This window comes from Pseudopipra pipra, chromosome 1 (assembly GCF_036250125.1).
Source record: "Pseudopipra pipra isolate bDixPip1 chromosome 1, bDixPip1.hap1, whole genome shotgun sequence".
Taxonomy (NCBI): Eukaryota; Metazoa; Chordata; class Aves; order Passeriformes; family Pipridae; genus Pseudopipra; species Pseudopipra pipra.
Window position 1 is genome coordinate 39,315,186 of NC_087549.1, and position 8,593 is coordinate 39,323,778.

Genomic DNA, 8,593 nt, shown 5'->3' on the forward strand with positions numbered 1-8,593 from the left:
ACATTTGTTGCACATTTGAGCACGAATAAGAAGTTTCTCTAAAGTTAACCAAAATTTAAAATATTTTACATTCTTTCCGTTTTCACAGAGGAGTGAGAGTGAGAATCTGGGAACTCTCTTTGAGGAAGGGTTGTGAATAGCTGGTCTGATAATTCAGTTGACTGTTCCAGCTTCAAACTTTATAAGGAAGACCTGGAGACCCTTGATTTTAAACACATGTATGTTTTTGCAGATGATCTCCCTCAAGGGCAAGAATGAACATAGTTCACCAAATTACCAGGACAATAGCCGTACAAGTATATTACTTGATTGAAGTTCTTTTACATTTGGGAGAAGTTATTCTATACTAAATAGAAGATCTCAATAGAGAACTGACTTGAAGAAGCATGTTGCATATTCTCAACACGTTAATTTATTGCATTTTCAAAAACGGACTAATACCTTGACCTCTGCTACTATTTTGATTTTGCCTGGACATTTCTTGTTTTCACCCTCTAAAAACAACAAACCTTTCTGTATTCATGATATATCATTACTGGATTGCACAGGATTTAGTATTTTCTGCTGCTTCTAGTCCTGCTGAATGGCCAAGAGCCTTGCACTTGATAGCAGATGAAGACCTAGCAGTTACAACCATAGCCAGTTCCACTGAACCAGGCTCTGATCCTGTAAGTGGCAGCACACGGCTTGCATGACCTCTACAGACTTCGAGAGACTCACATCAGGACTGTCTGCACAAAGGGCAGGACATGGACCTTAAAGAGTAGGCCAGCACGCATGATAATTTTGGCAGATTTAAACTCACGGTAAACCGGAGGTCCACATTCATACTGCAGACTGGAAGAATTTCACAGCACTATTATTACAGCCATACTGGCTGCTCATTAAAGTTTATAACCTCTGTAACTTCACGTATCAGATATATAGCTCATAGGCAGAACATGTGGTTATACTGTACTTTAAAAAACTATCTTCGATTGTGCACAAGCCCAAATGTTTATTTGTGACTTCAGCACTCACAGTCCACACAGCTAACTTTCAAAGCAAGAACTAAGAACAAATCAGTGTTCACAATGGTTATCCAATTTTGTTTCAGGAGGACAGTAATGAGTCCACAACTTACACTTGAATTCCACAGTATTAAGCATTGTGCAAAGAAAATGCTTGAAAAAAACCAATAAGACTCCTTCACTGTTTGGACACGCACAGGAAGTTCTCAGGACAACACAAAACATATAATAAAAGGTGCAGGAGAGGAGGCCAAAATCCCTAAGAAGTCAGAATTGGGCTTAATGATGAGAAATAAATGAAGCAGGAAGACTGCAGAAGCAGAGAGATAAAATGAGAAAAAACAATCAAATGCAAAGGATGATAACTAATAAGGAGAGAATATACCCTAGGAAAGCATATATTCTCAGTCAGTATGACAAGATATAGAACCCGTAATAAACAATACAGTCACATCACTGAAATTGTATTCTGTGCTCAAGGGAGAAATTTCTTTCCTGTGTCGTACCATACCAACCATCTTGATATTTTTGTTTATTGCAGGAGTAAGGAAAAGGACCTTTCACCCATCTAAACCTAGTCAAATGCATTACAGAAGAGAATACTGTTCTGATCTCTGATTTTAATCAACCGCTCAAATGCTGAGCTTTCCATTTTTTTACACTCGTATCCAATGCCCTCAACCCTGCTTAAATGCTCCATCAAGAGCAGAAGTATCTCACCTGAAGCGTATTCCTCCCACTTGTTCACTCCACCAGCCAAACCTCTTTTCTGCTAGTGCAACTTGCACTGCCTTCTCAAAGCTAAGTTTCTTAAGTTTCACTTTCTGTGAGTTCAGTGTTCAGCACACCAACACCAAGGAGAACAGCAAGATCCTGGAGCAAGAGCTGTTGTCTTAGCACCACACTCCCACAACACCAAGCCTTGGTTTCTTCTTCAGGCCAGCACACATGCTGGTAAATCCACGCTCTGCTTCACTGAACCAGACGTGTTCACATGGAGAGTCAACGCTGGCTCAGAAACCTTTTCCATGTGCCACTACACAGCACAGAAAAACCTGCATGCTACAGAAATGAAACTTGACCAGAGAAGGTCAAACAACATTACAGAAGGGCAGACAAAGAGGCACTGACCATTTTCATAGTAGAAACTAACCCATTTCAAGTCAGGTTGAGGTCACTGTTTTAAATCAGACATGGCAAACAGCAGTAGTCTCTAAGAACAGATTGCACCTACACATAAACTGTACTCTAGATAGAAGTTGGTCAACTCTTGTTGACCATCTACAGAAGTACAAAACTGCCCTTTACGGAGGCACAGCCTTCTTAAAACACTTTGAAGACCATGTCAGTAGTGCCAGGTTGGTACTCCACCAGACTTCTTCATGAAGCTGAGGTTATATATTTCTGGGCACATATTCCCTAATAAGGTATTTGTAATCCTAATGGATTACAAATGATAATTGGATTATGAAAGGATCTGAGGCTTACTCTACTAGAAGGGGAAATGAAAATTTCCTACAGACATCTAAACCGAGAGATGAAACATACAGTTTACACCACTGACAGTCCTGAAGACAAAGCTGGAGAGAAAGAAACAGCAAAATTATGTTGGTAAAATAAAAGAATGATGGGAGAAGCAATAAAGGAAACAGCAGCAGGGAGTACTGCTACAGCGGGGTAAAGACTGAAACATGGGTTTTTCAGGGAAACTGGGGAGAAAAAAGCCCCAAACAAACAGCACATTATTACTGATGAAGGCATTTGAAGCAGTATGGGTCTAGGACCTTTTCAGAAACACTGGCAAGCATTGCGGCAGAGGGATGGGAACTGCTTCCAAGGAAATTTAGCAGGGGATTTTCAGAAGAGACAAGTTCTACTGGTCAGGCTTAGTGGAAATAGTGCTATCTACTGCGTGCCTAGCAGAAACTATCAATCAGACCATCTACATCCCAAGAGAAATAGGCTTAGTGTTCACCTCAGTATGGCTTGGTGCTCCTCCACTGGTGTCAGGACAGTGGCTGCAATCTCTCTTGAAGCCAATCCAAATACAGCCGGACAGAAAAAGGAAGACAAAGTGCCACACCAGCAATACAGCAGAAGAATTGCTTAAAAGGCAAGTTTTCCTACATCCCTCATGGTCTGTTATGCTTCTCTCTAGCCTTTGCACAGTTTAGCAGATCTTTTGCAATGGTAGGTCTGAAGTTACAAAAATGTACTTTCAATCCCATTTGCACATTCTGCTACTCCACAACAGCACATTCAAATGACTCTTGCAATGTATTTTGAACAAGTTGCACATAAAACATCCAATATAGGATTTCCTCTTTCTCCTGCCCATCCCCTTCCTGTGTGTTTACCAAAAACTTTCACTTCCTCAGTGACACTGACATCAGCTCTGGCAACCACTTAACACTGGTTCTCCAGCTCTTGTCCACCCAGACCTGAATCACAGATACCCCAGGGCATTTAGCACTTACTGAAGGGTTTTAAAAATCCCATCAAAACACCTGGTAAGGCTGGGGCTGCCCTGGAGAAAACCATTTTGTCTCCACTACACCTAATGAATGTAAGCCTCACAATGCTGGCAATGGATACTCAAGCAAGCAATTTCAATACATTCAATAGATGTGGTACTATCCAGACCTTTCCCTACTCAGTTGATACCACCAGGAAATATTTTCTTTGTCTGAATAGAGTGAAACCTAGTCACAGGTCAGACCTACTGATTTATAAATGTGTTATCATTACACAGGAATTCACTCAGACATATTCTTTAGCTTTTGATATTAATTTTGTTCTAAGCCCCTAGTACAGTCATATGTGGAAAGAACAAACCTGCTTAGCAGACAAATATACTTCTGCACTAACACCTGAGATAAAAACTGAGTTATTAATTAAAAAAAATTATTGAACAGGTTTGTATACACCTATATACAAACTAATGAAGGAAACATGAAAGGCAAAGCAATATATTGTAGATGCCACATCAAAAAGTTGACTTAACAGATTGTTTTTGTTGATGAACTTCCTGAAACAGCTTTCTGTTAAACCAACAAAGGAATAGTTAAAAACACATCTCAGAGGGAATCCATTCCCTCCAAACTTTTATCATTTCCATACTTAGAGCAGCCCGCTAAAACAGAGAAAACTACAAAAATTGCCATTCCAGAAGAGTAGCTGCATCCCATACTTCAGCCCCTGTGGTGAGCTATCACATTTTCCAGTCTAAGACTGCACTATTTCCTATCACAGCTGGCCTTTGCAAATTAAAGTAGCAATTTCTACAACATATCAGCCACAGGAAGAAGTAGCCTCATGCCTCATGCAGCAGAGACCATAGAGGAAGAAGGACACTTTGTTCAGACTGTTTATCATTTGAGTCCTTCGAACTGAAGAAGTAAGATAGGACACTGTGCAAACACAGGAACCAATTGTAGATACTTAAGATGCCAGCAGTTTGAAAAAGATAGGTGACACTGACCTAAGGGAGAGCAATTGCTGGCCTGAATGGTACTAATCTACCCTCTTTTCCCTTCAGAGAAATGTGATCTAACCACTACCCCCTCCACCCTTCCCTGGTCTTGTCCTTCTCTCCCAGCAAAGTGTTACTACCAAAATACCCTCTCTCTTCTGATGTTTGGCTAACAAAAATAACTGATCTATTTACCTCTATGAGTATTTCTTTAGGGCATACAACAAATACAAGTATCTCATAAATATTTGGAGGAAATGCGTCCAGGACAAGAATAATCCTGTCTTAGCATTTTGTTCCATGAACCCACATTTTTCAGGAAAGATGCTGAACACAAATGTGAGTGATTCAGTCTCGGAAATTACAGCATTTAATGACAATGTCAACAGGAAATGTATTTGAATCAGGCAAAAATAAATATGAAAGCACAGACCTTTCCATCCTTCCCTGAAGGACAATAAAGTTTAAACTAGGAACAGTCACACTAAGGACAGTTTTATTGCATTTGTCTTTTATCAGTAGATGCTAATTTCTTTGAGAATGTACCATTACTGCTTATAGGGCAGCAGTCTCCTTCTCCCTATATATGCGTCACTAAAGACTGTTTTCATACGAATGTAATTTTACATTTTTTATCTACATAGTTTCCTGTGGTATGGCTTAGCAAGTCTCTAAGCCTTTCTCTCTATACCATCTGTAGCACTCCTGCATTCTCATGAAAGACGGGAGAGAAATAAATGGGGAAAAAGGGAAGTAGGAATATGATCTGCAGGAGAAAAATCCCAATTCTCAACTGAGCAACTGCTGCTTCTACAGAATAAAGCTGTTCTTCTGATGGAAATCCTAAAGGGGTAAAATTATAATAAATACTACTTAACAGAGCCACATGGTTTGGTGTAATTATTTACACACTCGGCTCCATAGCTTCAAAAGGAAGTATCACCCCCCACATACAAAGCTCACACAATCCTCAGGATCCCCGGCCCACGGATTCTCCTCCTATCCCTTGCATTAGCACATGATAGCTCACATCCTTCAGGGATCACTATTGCTGCAGAGGTATACCTCTGTGTACAGCCATGCTACTACAGCAGAATGCTAGAAATCCTAGTCTACATCTAATGCCCACCCCGTGCCTTTATTTATTTATTCATTCATGCCCTACCTACTTGTCTTCTGCATTCATTCAGTTTTGCAAAGGGCTCCCTAAACCCCAACAGTGAAGAAATAAAGTCGCTCAGTGCCTCAGAATATGCACATATGGAAAGGAGGAGAGATCTCATCCCCTCCCCAGATCACCTAGCCCTTTAACAAAAATAAAAATTGGTTCATGGTCAACATGTGTTCATCCCAAAACCTCAAAGACTCCCATTAAGATTCCAAGTAACATATAGGCACACAAACATCTCCTTTATGTGACAGAAATAGAATCACATCTGAGATTAAAGAAAGCAATTCAAACTTTCCCAAATAACTACGTGGAGGTCAAATGTTGCTCCCTGATGTGCACCACAAGAAGGGCCAGATGTAGTGTCTCTGGTCTTTTGAGATACCCACTGAAGATCAGGTACTAAGCTGATCTTAACCGAAGTCCAAGTCCAGGAGGACTTTGGACTTTTTTCCATTGCCTGTTTTAGGAATTGCTTTCCGCAACACTTGCTGTTCTATGATGCCATTAAGCTTACAGGAGTCGATAAGGCCATAGGAAGATAGGTTACTTCAAGTACACAGATAAATCGGAAGGAGGAAGTATTATGAAATAGTTACTTGCACATACATAAATACTTATATATTCATAAATACATGCAAGGAATAATTTCACATTTATAGAAACTCTCTTGAAAGGGTAACATTAAATCCCAGAATACTAAACATTTTAAAGGGAACAGGGTTTAACTTTGTACTGGAAAGTTTCACAATTCATTGCCTTGTCAGAAAGAGTCATTGCACAACTCCACTGGTCAAGGGACTTATAAGAAAAGGCCTAAACTTTACCTTGTCCTCTGTATATTTATTTAGGAAAAACCCCTTATTTACTCAAAAATAGAGAAAAGACTAGCTTCAAATCGGCCAGCTACTGTACAAAGATGATCATTCTATATCATCACGGTTAAAAAAATAATATATCTCAACAACACAATTAAAATAGATTTTTATGTTATTAAATCAAGGATTCTTTTCTAACTACTCTGTAGCTCACAAAGCTGAAATGGAGAAAGAAAAATGCTATAAATCTCAGAAGAGATCCTTAGAATGAGAAATCTGTTGATCTCAGAGTTCATTAATTTCAATCATTGCCCAAGATTTCATAACATCCTATTAACAGAATCTAACTGATTTTTAGCCTGTTGCTACTTTTTCAGAGAAAACTACTAATTTTTTCTCATCCATACTTTGAGTGTTGTTGATAGTACCTATTAAAAAGATAAAAAGTCTCGACACATAAAAGATAAGTAACACGTACTCTGCCCTCAATGCTGAGTGGGAAACAATTCACACAAACACAATTTGACTCTCCTGTTGGTAAAACTGAGCTACATTTCCCCAACATAGTTTTGTAATTTCTCAACAAAAATCTTCCGCTTTTTGGTTTAGCAACTCTACAATGATATTATGATGAGTGCAGACTTAGCAACGTGGCACTTGTACTTTACAGATACTTGCAACTAACATTAATATTTCTAAATTACAAAAGTATTACAGTAACTTTATGTGATCAAGCTAAAAAAATGTAATTTCCAATTTGTATTACAATGTGCTAAAATACATTAAGATCAATCAGACTGTTTCTCTTTTTTCAAAGGTGGGAACTAAAGGCAGGGGATGGTATATTGATTAGGAGTTTCAGATGAAACCAGCTTTGTGCTCCCTATGTATACCCACAGGAATATGATCTGGTTAAACAAGTTTTAAATGTTAATCCCTTTGGTCTTTAGTGCCAACAGAAGGGAGCAAGGCAACAGAAGGAGTTCTTGCTAAGGCATTCACTGCAAACACTAGAAAGATGCAATTTCAACAGCAACTCTTTACTGCTTTACTGAAGGTATGACATCAGTTCCTAAACTAAAATTGCTAGGAGAAAACTCCTCTAGATCATTCCTTAGGCACACAGTACCATTACAATAGTACTCTGCAAGAAACACCAAGCACCAAACATCACAGTACCATTTTCTCATCTGTGCTTTAATTCGAAGCACATTTGAACGTACAGTTAAGAGGAAGCAGCTTTAGCTTGGAAGACACACCAGGAATTACTCTCCTAGAAAAAAGCAGTGTAACAAGGGATACCCAGGAACCACCTCACCTCAGCCAAGGCTATCGCTTTGGCTTGAAACGCCGACTGCAGACTATGATCAGCTAATTTCACACGCCTCCCGGCACGAAACAGCCCGAAAGCTCCCGAGCTCTCCAGACCACAGCAGAAGACAGGCAAAGGGGTATGAGATAAACCATGCTTCTGAGAATGATTATTTTATCCCAAATGCAGTATTTCCCTTAAGACCCCATCCAGTCCTACCGGGAAGGTCGGGCGGCAGCGGCACCTCCTCGCGGGGGCAGGAGCGAGGGTAACCCTCCCGGAAAGCGCCTGGTACTCCCGTACCGTGCCGGGGCGGGGGCACGGAGGCAGTGGGGCGGGCACCCCCCGCTCCTGCCCGCAGCACCCCGCGGGTGAGGCGGGGAGAGCCGGCACCGCTGCCCCTCGCCGCTCCCGGGGGAAGGCACTTACTTTCCCTGGTGCGCAAGTTGAGCGGCAGCGAGCGAACTCCGCGGTGAGCGCCGGGGCGCGGAGCGGGGGGTCCCGGCGCGCTGCTCTGGGCGTGCGGGCGGGGCGCGGCGCTGCTGCCCCGCCGGCCGGGAGAGGGGAACGGCCGGGCAGGAGCCTCGCCCGGCCCGCGGTTGGCTCACGGCCCGCCGGGTGACTTCCTGCTGCCGCGGCACATTTGCATGCGGGGCTGCGAGGGGAGAGCGCGGAGAGGGGCAGAGCGGGGGGCGGCCCCGGCCCGGGCTCGGCGGCTCCGGGCGGGGAGGCAGGCGCAGCTCCTCCGGCTGGAGAAGGGAGCGCCGCGCGGAGGGGGGGCTGTGATGGGGACGAGGTGGGGCAAGGGATGCG

General features: G+C 42.1%; 1 protein-coding gene across 4 annotated transcripts in view; it reads right to left on the reverse strand.

The window, feature by feature from the left end:
* LYN (LYN proto-oncogene, Src family tyrosine kinase) overlaps positions 1–8,376 on the reverse strand; it is a 51,750-nt gene extending 43,374 nt beyond the window's left edge. The window contains exon 1 of one of the 4 annotated variants that reach the window (XM_064652914.1): positions 8,210–8,376. The gene's annotated coding sequence lies outside the window, so the exon portion shown is untranslated. Of the gene's footprint in view, positions 1–7,786; positions 7,973–7,999; positions 8,123–8,209 lie in introns of those variants that run through there. The other 3 variants (XM_064652898.1, XM_064652906.1, XM_064652891.1) reach the window with 3 other exon arrangements.
* Positions 8,377–8,593: the final 217 nt, after the last annotated feature.